This window comes from Dendrobates tinctorius, unplaced genomic scaffold (genome assembly GCF_039654945.1).
Source record: "Dendrobates tinctorius isolate UK_male_01 unplaced genomic scaffold, ASM3965494v1 ptg000004l, whole genome shotgun sequence".
NCBI lineage: Eukaryota > Metazoa > Chordata > Amphibia > Anura > Dendrobatidae > Dendrobates > Dendrobates tinctorius.
Window position 1 is genome coordinate 23,612,136 of NW_027361672.1, and position 15,719 is coordinate 23,627,854.

Consider the following 15,719-nt stretch of genomic DNA (forward strand, 5'->3'; position numbering starts at 1 on the left):
GGGCTCCTTGTTATTCTTTACACTCCAGAAAGTTACCAATTATATTGCCTGTATGTTCGGGGTTGTTGAGCTGCTGCAGTATGCTTTTGAATATAATCAGTGGCCCCCCTGATGATGTTATATGATGAAGAATTATCTGCTTTTCCAACAATGAGGGCACCCAGAAATGGGCAACGTGAAGGACTGCAGATGAAGTGGTCAGCCAAAGAAAGCAGCAGATGAGAAACATCGTGCTTACTTCCCTTCACAACTTCAAGATGCCCAGCAGTGCCATCAGCTCAGAAATAGCGGCAACTCCCAGAATCAGCTAAACCCATCTACAGCTCAAAGATGTCTGGTCAGAAGTGGTCTTCTGTAATAATTGTGGCCAAACCCATACCTTTGACATTGATACCATGCCAAGAGATTCAACTTTGATTGAAAACAAAGGAAATGAGTGCTTAAAATCGCCAGAGGTACTCTGTCCTGAGTCAAAATTTTGAAATATTTTTCTGTAACAGGGACGCATCTAAAAGGGAAGGCGATTAGTTCATTTACCCCAGGCACAGTTGGCTGGGGGGAGCGGTTGGGAAACATGCATCTCCTTGGCGTCTGCATGCATTTTGCCGCACCCCCAGAATGGGAGTTGACTGCTCTATGTACCGACTGTCAAGCTGACAGCCAACTCAGAGAAGCAATCAATTATACTTCTGTCTAATCTCCTGTCTCAGACGCGAGTATAGTTGAAGCCCTAAACTCATCAAGGTGACGTCAGCAGCATGACCAGGTCAACTGATCACGCTGCTGAAATCCCACTCCAGCACCACAGTTCTGGTTCTTCTGATGTATTTGTAGGGTTCGGGCTGAGCGAGGGCGTGATCTAGTGCTGCTGTTGCTGATAGGCGGAAAAGGTGTGCTGATCCCACCGACCTGGGGGGATGACCCACTTCTTGACGTCATCAGACTGGAGACTGGAGACTTGAGACAGAAATTGGGTTCAACAGATCCGTGTTTATTCACCGCTCCTTGATGACTTCCAGACTTTGTCACAGGAATTTCACACTCCCCTTCTCACACAAACCCGGGTACCTTCACTTCCTCTGTTTCCCTGTCGTGGCATCCTCTGTGGCTCTCCTCACTGTGGCTGCCCTAGGCACTTTCACGACAGCGCTTCACCGTCCAGAGTACACCGTTACTGGTCACTCCCAGACCGTCTCTGTCTGTCGTTGCTGTCTTTTGGGCCACCCCCCGTGACCGTCTCTCCTGTCAGATCCTCTCTGAGGGCCTTCCGCTGCCTTTCACTTCACAGCAGACCCTCCTATCTAGTGAGCTCCCCTGGCTGACTGAAGCTTCTGGAACCTTCCCTCAGCCTTTATACTACCTGCCCTGGTAGCTCCGCCCACTATCACCTGACAGAGACCTCTGACCAATGACAATGACCTTGAACCCTGGCAGTTACATAAACACTTTCTTCTTTGCTCCCCACTGCCCTCTAATGGTCACTCTACAGCACGGCACCCATTTTCTCTTCATCTCAGAGCTTCCATTCCTACACTGAGCTATCCCTCTGCCCCTCACCACAGGCAGATCCATCGACCAGGTCAACCTCCCCACATATTCATGTACTGATGGTGGCTCTAGTGATGCATTTCTCTACTGATGGTGGGTTGAGTGTCATATTTCTGTACTGATAGTGGTTCTAGTGATGAGTTTCTGCACTGCAGGTGGTTCTGGTGAAGCATTCTTGCACTGTTATTGGTTCTGAGCCTGTACACATATAAGAATCCATAACTTATAAGATTACATGATACATGGCTATGTTAATAAAGTATTGTGCTGTATGACAAATTAAGGGTTGTTATGTTTTTATTTAAGTTAGGAGCATTAAAGGGGTTGTTGATGCAAGTCAGCAGTCTGTCTATGCAACTTCAGACTTCTGAATCCTTACAGCAAACGCATTGCACACTGCCAGGATGCTCTGGTGGCGGTAGCGAGAGCAAGAGGTCATGCAACCGCAAGTATGCGAATTGTGTATATGCAGTTATGTGCCAACTAGACATGCATTGCCTCACTCAATACAAGTGAATTGAGGGAAGCTGGACATGGATTTTTTTCAATACTTGCGCTCACATGACCATCCACTCTTGCCGCCGGCACCACAGGATCCTCAGAGTGCGCGGTGCATGCATTGAGAATTCAGGAACCTAGAGTGACTACAGAACTTCATTACAAACCTGAACAACCCTTTTAAATATAACATTAAGCACTGTAGCATGCAAAATCCTAACAGTGTGTATGATGTTCACAGTCAGGACTCATATCTGCTTCCTAGTTCCAGTGTACATCACATGATGACTCTTATGCGATTTTCATACTTACAGTCATATGACAGCTAGCTTCTCTTACTGCTTCTCTCAGTGAAGCGGGAAAAGCAGCGTGTCAGCATGTAAGTGTTCACATGACAACTACACAAACTGAATTCTTGCGCCAGGCGCCAGAGAGCCAAGATATATCTCAGCAGAAGGCTGAAGAGCTGGAGTGCGATACAATAATGAGTGTCTTTAGACAACAGTGACGCATGGTGGAGGTTCCAGGCAATATTGTTAGTGAATTTCAGCAAATATGGTTGGGAATATGGTCAAGATTAATGGTATCCTCAATGTTAAAAAATACAGGCAAATTGTTATCAATTATGCAATACCACCAGGGAGATGTCTGATTAGCTCCAAATTTAATCTCCAGCAGTATGACATTAAAAATGCAACCAATGCCAATAATAGACATCTTCAGAATAGAACAAGGCATCGTGGAAGTGATGATATGGTCTCCACAGGGTAGATTCCAGGGGACCGCAGTGCTTAGGTTGGCAGCTATATTTTGACAAACGCTGGCCCATTCATTTCTTCTTGCTCTGTGAACATGCGCACATAGTGTTCACTACTGAGGAGCGTGCATTGAAAGATTACATCCTGACACCAATGCCATCGTCAGAACGTAATTTGTGGGCGCAGTTAGCGTGCAATTTCTATGGGCCCCAAAGGATGGTATGAATATCGAAATGGCCCTTGGAAGAAAAAAGATTCCCCACCCCAGGCTTAAATGAAAAGAGAGAAGAATTTGTGCAAGCCTACACCCACACAAAATATTGATTTCATTTAGATTTCTATTTTGTTCAGTCCCTTTTCCTTTAACTTATAAAAATAAATCATTAACACTTCTATTTTTGAAAGAATTCTTACTTTGTATTTTTACAAAGGGTCATATTTATCAGGCTTACACCATATTTATTATGTTTTAAACACTTTTTGTGACTTGTTAAGCAAAGAGGCATGACCGTGCTGAAAAGAGCGTTCTTTACTGGAAAGGCATGGCCTGGTGTGAGACAACATGTGCCAAAACTGTGGCAAACATTTATGGTGCAAAGTAAGTGTTATGCCTCTTCAATGCCGATCTCCTCTCAATTACCCTATGGCCACCGCCCTTTGTTGTGCTTTATGTCAGGCTTTACAAGTGGCTTGGCACTCCTCACTGGCATCATATGCCAAGTCCTTTTAATGCCTATTTGAACACAACCCTGTGCCTGAGAATTGAGACTGTAATGTGTTTAGATGTTGTATCATTCATCTTTTCAAACTCCCTGATTTCTACAAACCCATTGACCTACTGGTTAAACCTCTGTTTGCTAGCCCCTGGTTAACCCATTGTTGGCAGTAAGCATCACGAACTGATATTTATAGACTATTCATACTACACTGCATTAATCTTTGCAAACTTCTGGGATGTCTACAAATCCACAGATCTGCTGGTTACCCTGCCATTTTTTATAATGATTTGTTAAGTGTGCCTTGAAAACCCACCTTTTTATTCGATGTCTAATATGTTTAGTAATATTGAAAATACTATAGCAAATTAAGCCTGTGATGGTCAATACAAATTATTGCGAGGGTTCTAAATGCAGTCATTGACGGCATAAAATGGACAAACTTCACTTTCGGCTAAGATCGGGTCAGAGAGTCGACACACATTTTATTTTTTTAAGAAAATAAAAAGCATTTTGGGCATTCTAAAACGGATCCAAAACTTAATTAAATTTTTTGGTAAAGTACATATGGAAGGAACCCAGACCACAAAGATATTACAAAACCCACATAAAGATATATCATCATATAAATATTCCCCAAGGGTTACCAGTTTGGCATTAGACTCCTATAAACTGACCTACTTACTCCAGACCTTTGTACTTTTTTACTTAGCATAGATACGGCTGATTGATTCTTGCAGATTTATTGTAGTGTCTGAGCCAGTTGACAAAATCTGTATTTTTTGAATAGTTTACTGTATAGTATTGTGTTTATTTCTTCATAACATATCATTTTAAATATATTCTATGTTATAACATTGTGTGGAAAATTTTAATGCATATTGGTACTAGTATTCTTTCAGCCTCACTCTGTGCGTCTTTTTAAATAACCTTTATTTAAGTTCCACTCCATGCCATTTAGTATAGACTTGACCTTTCCTGCCATCGTATGGCGTATTTTATTTTATGTGTAGTATTATTGCACCAACAAAACAAGAAAGTTATTTAAAGCCTGTAGAGCTTCTTGGCTTTCAAAATGTCATCTGTATGTAGCAGAAGATCAGGCCAAGTTGCTATAGTTTCTCCAGCTTATATATTGCATCTGCCTCACAGCTGAAAGCAGGCTCGTAATGCTGGAAACTGTTCACATGCCATCAAGGCTGCTGAAAGACTACATGAGCTTTTACAGCTGTCCCTAGCAAGCCTCCCTGAACTAGCATCAAAGGTGAATTAGCCAACCTACCATGCTGCCCTGACCTACGAAACTATAGATTCTGGTAGAATAAAGTGTTTCAGCCATTAGTGCAGAGCCAGATTAAATCTGCTAAAACAGACAAAAGCACATCATCTCTAAGTACAATATGTTATTTTAGGCATCAATATTGCAAACACATGCAGGAGATGTCAGTTTGGAATCAGATTACCATCTCTAAGCCAAACATCTTCTGACTGACTACCGCATTTACATGCAATAGAAAGGTGAGCTTTTATATTATTTCATTATTTTTTTTTACATTAAACTGAGTCTGACAGACTAAAATGAATGAAACTAAAGCCCCCGTTACACACTGCGATATCGCTAGCAATATCGCTGTAAAGTCACCGATTTTGTGACGTAGCAGCGATATCGCTACATGTGATACTTACCTCCGACCGGCTCCCCCGCTGATCGCGCGAGAAGGTCCTGGATCATTTCTCGTCGGGCGCTTCCTGCTGGACTTCCTGTGGCGCCGACGAGTGACGCGTGGAGCCGGGCGGGAGGATGCAGGATCGCCGCGTCTGATAGGTAAGTAACGACCCCCGTCCCCAGCGATGTCGCTGGTGAGATCTGCCTGAGTGGCAGCTCACTAGCGACCACTTAGCGATGTACCAGCGATCCTGACCGCATCATATCGCTAGTCGGGATCGCTGGTACATCGCTAAGTGTGACAGTACCTTAACTTTAAACAGAAAATAATTCGTTTTTCTTCTTATAACCTTGTTTGAACCACAATGTGAAAGGATTACTGGTAGAAACCATGGGCAATTCTTCCAATGCTGGAAGTTTTTTGTAACCTTTTGGTTTTCCAGCTAGGTTTTTAACATAGATATATAAAAGGTGATTATGTTTTCATCTATTTCAGTGATAAAAAAAAGGATAGAGCACCACGTCAAGTTAAATAGCATAGTAAAATTAATTGGTTGCGGTATAAAATACTCCTTATTAAAATACCCAAATCTGTATTTATAAAAAAATATTCTGACAAAATATGATTCAGATCCCCACAGTAGTTGGTGAGATTAAACAGCCCATGACAAATTAAAAAATGTCATACAAAAATAGAAAACCTTAGAAAGAAATGATCTGGTTTATTGGTTTATTTTGCCCCAATGTTTATCAGCTAGTTTTTCTATATATAATGTATAATGTATTGTTGCTATAGGCACATGCTGTGATCTCCATAGGGAGGCAAGTGCTCGGTGACCAGGCAACCTAAAGCAGCAATGAGCAAACAGCTGGGGAGACAAGCTAGTGCTTCTGAAATTCCAAGAAAAGCTGGCATATATTTGCACATTTCAAGATTAATTAATACACAATGTCGACAGCTACACTTGTATTAGGACTTGCATCCATTTAACTTATTTAGTAAAGACAGCAAAGTGCTATTCATTAAAATAGAAAAAATGAAAAATCCAGAACCAGCACTTCAGAAAAATACACATTCTTTAACTCCTGACTTGAATTAAATCGAAGCATACCAGATAAGAATGAACTCGCATGTCAATCACTAATGTCATCATATATGTGATTTCAGCGTATTTGTGTGAAATGTGTACATATATATATTTTATTCCATTATAGACAAATAACAAGATACACACATCTTAGAGCAGCGCTGAAACAATACTGGAGGCAGGTTACACCATGTAATTATACCAAGAAAAACCAAAACAATTAAAAAAAAAAATGTCAAAAAAGTATTAACTGAGCATGCTCACATGTTAGTCATATATATTAATATGGTTAAATGCTCAAAATGTAATCATAAACATCAAGAAAATAGAAGCTCAAAATGATTTCAAGAATAATACAAAATTTATTAAACATAAACAATGTGACAAAAAGAGTGTCTGGGTACGCACACATGGAGGTAGGAGAAGGGAAAGAAGGGGAGAGAGATTGTCCGGAGTCGAGTGATAAAGATAAGCATGTTCACAATAATCATAAATGCATTATGTGACCCAATAAATTGTAAACACACCCCAGACAAAAAAAGAGGGGGGGGCGAAAGCACTCCTCTGAATCTGCCAAACAGGGCACCGAGATTAAATCAATAATAAAAATACCAGTCTGATAGAAGTAAGGGCCTGTCAGGGTTAAATTAACCAAATCTGAATAGGATGTATAATGACTAAGTTCTAAACTACACTATTCAGAACAAGGTACTGACATAAATATCGCACCCATTGCAAATAAAGTGCATTACCTTCAAACATGGTGCGGTGTGACCGTGGAGCAGGGAACAGATGGCGCTTCCGAAGGCCTCGACGCGCGTTTCACCACCCTTGTGGTTTCATCAGGAGGTGCGATATTTATGTCAGTACCTTGTTCTGAATAGTGTAGTTTAGAACTTAGTCATTATACATCCTATTCAGATTTGGTTAATTTAACCCTGACAGGCCCTTACTTCTATCAGACTGGTATTTTTTTTTTTTTTTTTTTTTTATTATTGATTTAATCTCGGTGCCCTGTTTGGCAGATTCAGAGGAGTGCTTTCGCCCCCCCCCTCTTTTTTTGTCTGGGGTGTGTTTACAATTTATTGGGTCACATAATGCATTTATGATTATTGTGAACATGCTTATCTTTATCACTCGACTCCGGACAATCTCTCTCCCCTTCTTTCCCTTCTCCTACCTCCATGTGTGCGTACCCAGACACTCTTTTTGTCACATTGTTTATGTTTAATAAATTTTGTATTATTCTTGAAATCATTTTGAGCTTCTATTTTCTTGATGTTTATGATTACATTTTGAGCATTTAACCATATTAATATATATGACTAACATGTGAGCATGCTCAGTTAATACTTTTTTGACATTTTTTTTTTTGAATTGTTTTGGTTTTTCTTGGTATAATTAATTGGTCTAGAGGCTCCTCCACCTGACTATGTGGAATAGTTTTTTGGTTTAATAGGTTACACCATGTATCCAACAAGTGAAACTGACAAAAGAGTATTCATATTTATCAAACCGCTGCAATATTTTCATTGAACTGTCAGTATGGATTTATTAAGATTTTGTCAAGGTAAAATCTACAATATACCCATGGAGGGTCAAACTAGTGCTATGAAAAGGTTCTACCATCCAACGAGTAAAATACATAAGAAACGCAACTAAAATGTATCAAAAACGCACGTGGTTTACATAGCGTTTTTCCTGCCAACACTCTGTTTTTTAGTGCAGACAAATTTGCTGCAAATACTTGTTGTATGCACAAACCCTTAAAGTATTAACAATATAAGTAGTCTAATGTTGGCATCAAAAGTCATCACAATCACAATTTATAAATATATAGTGGGGTAGATCAGCTGACTCTGCTGCACACGGAGGTAGACACAGGTACACTGTCTCCTTAAGTCTTCCATTGGTTTATTAGACATGTGGCACAAACCAAAGTGAAGTGAAAAAAACACAGCCCTTTGGGAAAAAAAAAACAGGAAAAATATAACAAAAGTGATATACTGACTCTGCTCTGGATAATAACAACTCACTGGTTCAGTTTTTCCTCTCTACCACTACACTGAACACTGAATGCCTCTGGAGGCCATCTATTTAAACCCCAGACCCCACCCTGGTGTGGAGATAAGGTGGACATCCTCCCACCAGCTCTATTGCTGTCCATAAAAACCCAGCCCTAAGGCTAGTTTCACACTAGCGTTTTTGAGCGCAGCGACGGCCTGCGCACGGCCGCCGCTAAGCCCCGCCCCCTGCCGCGCCTACCGGCGCATGACGCTGCATGCGCTCTGTGTCCCCTATCTTCATCACTGGGGGCGCAGGCCATGCGCAGTATGCGTTGGCGGCGCATGCGCCTTTTTGACGGTGCGCCGGCGCAACCAAACTGCAGCAGGTTGCGTTTGGCGCAGGTCGGCGCACCGTCAAAAGGACGCATGCGCCGCCAAACGCATACTGCGCACGGCCTGCGCCCCCAGTGATAAAGATAGGGGACGCAGGGCGCATGCAGCGTCATGCGCCGGTAGACGGAGCTACCAGAGGAGGCGCGGCAGGGGACGGGGCTTAGCGGCGGCCGTGCGCAGGCCGTCGCTGCGCTCAAAAACGCTAGTGTGAAACTAGCCTAAGGCTGTGTGCCCACGTAGCGATTTTTAAGCGTTTTTGCCACGATTTTTGGCGTGAAAACGCTGTGAAAACGTTTAAAAATCGTGTACAGAACACCCCCCATGCATTCCTATGGCATTCCGCACATGCTGTGCTAATGCTGCGCTTTTTTCCACGGCGGAATCGCATCGCGGAAAAAATCGCAGCATGCTCATTGTTTTGTGCGGAATCGCAAAGAATTGCCGCGATTCCGCACCCATAGGAATGCATGAGAATCGCTTACTTCCCGCATGTGGCTATGCCCACCATACGGGAAGTTAAGCGTCTCATGTGCGGTTGGTACCCACGGTGTGGAGGAGAGGAGACTGTCCTCCAGGCCCTGGGTACCATACCCCTGTAAAAAAAAAAGAATAAAAAATAAAAAATCGGGGTATATTTACCTCCCGGCGTCCCGCGCTGCATTCCCGGCCTAAGTGTTCCCAGTAATGCCTTGGGGCAAGGCCCTGTGATGACGTAGTCTCGCGTGACTCTAGCGGTCTCGTGAGATCGCTATAGCAACGCGAGACTACGTCATCACAGGTCTCGCAAGGCATTACTGGGAACGCTGAGGCCCGGGATGGCAGCGTGGGACGCCGGAAGGTAAATATACCCCGATTTTTTTTATTTTTTTTTAGCATTTTAACATTCTATCTTTTACTATTGAGGCCGCATAGGCAGCCTCAATAGTAAAAACCTGCTCACACTTGTCAAACACTATGTTTGACGAGTGTGACCAACCTGTCAATCACTTTCCAAGCGATGCTTCAAATCGCTTGGAAAGTGCTTGAATATCGCACGCGAAAATCACGGCAAAATCGCGATCATAATCGCGGTAAAATCGCGGTGAAATCGCGCGGAAAAAAACGCACGATTTCTGGGAAGAAGTCTGGTTTTTAGTGTCCGGAATAAAACGCTACGTGGGCACATAGCCTTAAAGTGGCCGAATAACCCCTCTCAACACATAGTGTACTGGAGCAAATTTCTGGGTTTCAAATCACTGAAGCTAATAGTGTCAGTTAAACATATCACTCCTCCAGCACTTTGCCAGTGACTTTTTCACAATAGTCATAAACTTGAGGTATGACTTCCAGGATGTCCCTGATAAGCCTGGTAATGTTTTACTTCAGCTGTTCCACTCGTGTTTGGATGCTTTTGATTGAGGTGCTTGCTCTCCTCCATCACACAAACAACATGAGCTTAAACCAAAAAAACTTACAAATTGGAAAGTTAGGCTACTTTCACACATCAGGTTTTTTCTGACAGGCAGGATCTGGCTATTTGTTAAAAAAACGGACCAGGCAAAAGCTGCCGCCGGATACGTTTTTCTTTCATTGAATTGTATTAGCGCCGGATTGTGCTGCATGGCCTTCCGTTTCTTCCGGTTTTTGCTGGATCCGGCTAAATGTTTCATTTTGGCATCTGGAAAAAACGTCTCAAGTAACATTTTTTTGTCTGCGGTGAAAAACCGGCGCTTCCGTTTTTTTGCTATAATGGAAGCCTATGGGCGCCGGATCCGGAAAAAGACGGATCCGGCAACCGGATCTGTTTTTTTAAGTCTGCGCATGCTCAGATCCAATTGGCCAGGCCCCGGGAAACAGATATAAACCTGCTAGACGGATCGGGCAGAAAAACTGATCCGTTTCTTCAGTTCTCCAAAATTTATGTTGGATCAGGTTTTTCTAAAAATAGCCGGATCCTGCCTGTCGGAAAAAACCTGATGTGTGAAAGTAGCCTTACAGTGGAAAACAGTGGAAAACAGTGAATTCATTATTCATTGGCAGAATGCCATGTCAACATTCACATTTAGTTCACACGTAGCGGAATTCCCGCTAGCGATTTGCAAGCGTAATTAGCTTGCAGAATGCTAGCATTTTCCAAGTGATTTGGAGCATCGCTTGGAGAACTGATTGACAGGTTGGTCACATTCGTCAAACATAGTGTTTGACAAGTGTGACCAACTTTTTACTACTGATGCTGCCTATGCAATAATAAAAAAATAGAAAATATTGTTATTCTCACCTTTTGGCATCCCGCGCAGCCTTCGCGCCTCTCTCCACGCTCCCGGCATCTTCCGGTCCCAGTAATCCTTTGCGTGAATGACCGTGACACATCATGCTCCCGCAACGTCATCGCGAATGACCGCGAGTCGTCGAGCTCCCGCGAGACCGCGACGTCATCGCGATCATTCTCGCAAAGGATTACTGGGACCGGAAGATGCCGGGAGCGTGGAGAGAGGCGGGAAGGCTGCGCGGGACATTGGAAGGTGAGAATAACAATATTTTTTATTTTAATTCTATTTTTTACAGGGATATGGTACCCACAGCCCAGAGGACAGTCTCCTCTCTGTGGGTACCATATCCCTGTAAAAAATAGGGATACCGTGGGTACCATCTGCAAATGTTTTGCTTACTTTTCGCATGGTGGGCACAGCCACATGCGGAAAGTAAGCAGAACAATGCATTCCTATGTGGGCGGAATCGCCACGATTCCGCAAAATTAATGAGCATGCTGCATATTTTACCGCAATGCGATTCCGCCGCGGGAAAATCCGCAGCATTAGTACAGCATTGCGGAATCCCATAGGATTGCATGGAATGCTTTTTTTTGCATTTTCACGGGAAAATCGCGCGTTTAAAATCACCGCGAAAACACAAAAAAAAAACGCTACTTGTGAACCCAGCCTAAGTGCCATTTTTTTCTGGAAAAGAAAAGACAAAAGCAGTTATAAACCACTTATATCTTCATCTTGGGTTTCTAAAAAAAAAATTAAGTTGGCTAGGCTGTCTTTAACTGTTCAAGAATCCTACTTGCTTATGATAGATTGCAAAAGTTTTACATGCAACTTATAGCTGATAAATGCTGCCCAATCCATGGGTGTCATGTATCACACACTTTATACACCAACACGCTTATTCTCTAAATGTGAAGTTGTTACTTCATGAACACTATCAAGTGTTAAACATACAACCAAGGTGTGAACACTTAATCTACCAGGTAGATATAACTACATAGAAATAAGGTCACTATAAGAAAGTATTTGATCAACGGTGCAAAATGTATTCAATAAAATACTAACAATATATATGATAATAACAGGGCCGGCCCGAACGTATAGGCGAACTAGGCGGCCGCCTAGGGCGCCGACCCAAAGGGGGCACCAGAGAAAAAATAGAAAAAATTATAAAAAATCTTTTCAAAAGGCAAAAAGTTTTAGGGATGGAAAGAAAAGTGTACATATTTAAGGGCAAATATGACGCAAGAGAGGTTGGTTGGGTTAGCAACAATTTCGATAGAATCTGAAGTTGCTAAATAAATTAATCTCGGTGACTTAGTGTCATCCTTTTCAAAAAAAAATCAAGGAAACAAAAATTTTAATTACCTATGGTCGTTTTTGTTTTGTGTTATTGATTACTTTGTATATATTTGTCCTATACAACTTCTCAGAAGATTAAAGAGTTAGGAGAGAGTTAATTAATCATTGTTGTTGTGGTTTATTTTGCTCCTAAATTTATATCCCAAGTTTTCATCTACTGCCAAGAATAGTAGGGGCGCAACAAAATAGTTTCGCCTAGGGCCGGCCCTGGATAATAAATCATGACAATAATTTTTATTCACACACTGTCTGCATGATTTCAGCCATATATGTCTAACTGTGAAACACTGCAACAAAGGAAATATAGTTTAATATAGCCAATATATCGACTATATAGACCAATTAATATGGAAGACTAGTCGATCGGACAGACATGTCCCTGGCGGTTTCTCCCCACCCACTGCTCTTGAGTGATGGGTCTCTCCCTATACACGAATGAAGTGAGAAAACTGTCACTCCAATACAGTAGCCATTGAGAAGCTGCCAGGAAAAAGCCTCTCCGATTACATGTTTAGTCCCTAGTGGCTATTAAACTATATTTTTCTCTCAAAAGCTGCAGAGTTTCAGAGTTAGACATATATATCTTAAATCATAGAGCCAGTGTCTGATATGTGTCAATGATCAGTGAATAAACGGTCAAAAGAACGCTTGTTACCCATTATCGGCCTTCGTAAACATGGCACCATCAGCCAGTTAATTAGATTGTTCATGGCAGCATAAACAATTTTAAGTCCAGCTAGCCCTGAATTGGGCAGCACGGTGGCTCAGTGGTTAGCACTGTAGACCAGCAGCACTGGCGTCCTTGGTTTAAATCTCGCCAAGGATAACATCTGTAAGGAGTTTGTTCTCCACGTATTTGCGTGGTTTTTCCTTCGGGTGCTGCAGTTTCCTTACTCACTCCAAATACATACTGATAGGAATTTAAGATTATGAGCGCCAATGGGGACAGAGCAATGCTGATGTCTGTAAAGAGCTGTGGAAATAATGACGCTATATAAGTGACTAAAATGTTTAAATACTTGTATAGTATACTTGGTTGTTATTGGGTTGATGGTTTTAGTAAAGATTAATTTAGATGGGCCAATAATTGGGGAACAAGCATTCGCGGGAACATGCAGTCAATTGCCTGACGATTGAGCAAAGCGCTTGTTTGTCATGTGTGATAATTATTATACTTTCTTAAAAATCATTGTTATTGGCAGCACATCTTCCTGTGTAAATAGGAGATGTGCTGCCGAAAACAAGACATTCTATGTGAACAGAAAAATAATGGTATTAACAATCGTTCCATGTGCATTATGCATAGAATATTCGTTGTCCTGTGTAAACAGGCCATTACCGCCTGTAGCCGATCGGCAGTCATTTAATGACTGCGGTCGGCATGAATAAATGTGCCATGAGAGAGGTCATTTGTTGAAAATAGTAGGGTGTTTGTCCAACTTTGCCTGGGGGTTAATGCAGCTTGTGAAGCCAGTGACCGGCCATGTATGATTACAAGCTGAATTTACATAAATTACTAGGAAAAGTGTATGTTTTTGACATCAGCAGGCCCAAGAGTTGAGCTTGATGTGCGTTTTCATAATCAACCTGACTCTTTATAATAACTGAATTTACCAAAGCCGAGTTGTGGCCACTAAGTGCATATGTGTTAGATGAAATCTTTAACGGTACAGGGCATGGACAGTGGGAGCAGTGGAAACATGAAATGTTCCTTTTTCTCACATCAAAATAAAAAACTAAAAATACAGCTATATGAAAATAATATTTATGTAAGAACAGATATCATTGAGCAATAAAATCCAAGTTCACTCCACCAGCGAATTTTACCTTTTGCTTTTTGATCAAGTCAACAATGCATATATTCAGTATGGAAATATGTAATTTTCAAAAAAGACACAGATTTGGCATAGTTCTTTCTATAAACAGCTATGAGCAGCACATTTCTGGTGGAATAAAACACAAATTGTGACATTTCATTTAACAGTTTTGTGCAAAAATTGGAGTCTTTATTTGAACTGCTCTCATTTCTTTTCAAAAGAGTGGGCAGGATCACTAGTCACCTGACAGATTTAATATAATTTATGGCATAACTTGGCATAAAGTGAAGTGCATATCCATGTCTGCTCATAGAAAATATAAACATGGCGGTCCCAGTAAATTATGACTATGAAAATGTATGCAAATTTCCAATATTCATCTTGTGCCAATAAAATTCACAGATTTCAAAATCTTTATAGAAATCTTCAATGCTTCCCTAGGGGGGTTATGCATACACCCTGTTTTGGGCTCACCTGTTGAGTTGAATTCTCTGAGCTGCAGGGAAGGGTAGATAACACAGACCAAAGATGATGGCATAGCTGGCTGACCTACTTGATGCCATGTGGAACAGCATGGACTGAGATGTTAAACAAATGGAGCAGGAAACACCAGAAAATACAGAGCCATGAAAAACTGAAGATGTGAAGATTTATAATGAATCCAGGACTGGCAGCAGTGTTTGTAATTTGAACAGTTCCTGAGCAGAGATTTATTATGCTTACAGCAGGTGAAGGGTTGACCAACAAACAAATGGAGCACCACTGACAACAGTGATGAACAAGGAAACTAGTTTGTAAAGAAGATACAGTCTGATGCAGCAACGTTTTTATTGTGAACAACGCTGGGGAAGAGTTTGTTATGCTTAAAGCAGATGAAGGGTTAGCAGAAGGTCTGAAGCAGAAAACAATGGAGAATGAATAATCACCAAAAGATTGCAGAGATGATAGCCAGCTGAGAGATCTAGTTGGTGAGTCAAACACCAAGGCACACGGTAACTGGATACAAAGCATGCTGAATACTCAGACACACATGAATGTCTTATTCGGAATTAAAAGGCCCAGGGTGATGGTATCACTGGAGCTCACCCTACAACTTGAGAGACCCAACATGGATGATAGCAAAGGGAGGTGGCCATAAAAGAAAGAAGCAGGGCCAGGCAGTAAAGCCAAGACAATTGAGGAACACTCCCATACTACTGCTTTGTTTTGTATACCTCAGTTATGCTGTCTACATAGAGCAGGCCTGCACAATTTACTGCCCGTGGGCGGCATGCAGTCCACCGAAGTATGTTGTGCGGACCACAGAGCTGCCAGGGAAACGCCACTCTGTTCTTCATAAATTCAAATGTATTCATGCCTTTTAGGCACAAATGCATTTGAAAACTGCGGCGCTGGGACTAGGGTAGAGCAGCACTCATCTCCCGGCCCCAACGTGTAGTGACGTGATGAGGTCATCACACTACTCACATCATTACACTGCATCTGGAGCCGGGCCGCATAGGTGCCGAGCACACTGCGGGGACAGGTAAGCGCTACAGAAGCCAGACATAAATTTTTTTTTGTGCTTGGTGTTACTTTCCAGGGGCCATCCTGGAGCAATGGGTGACACTATGGAGGC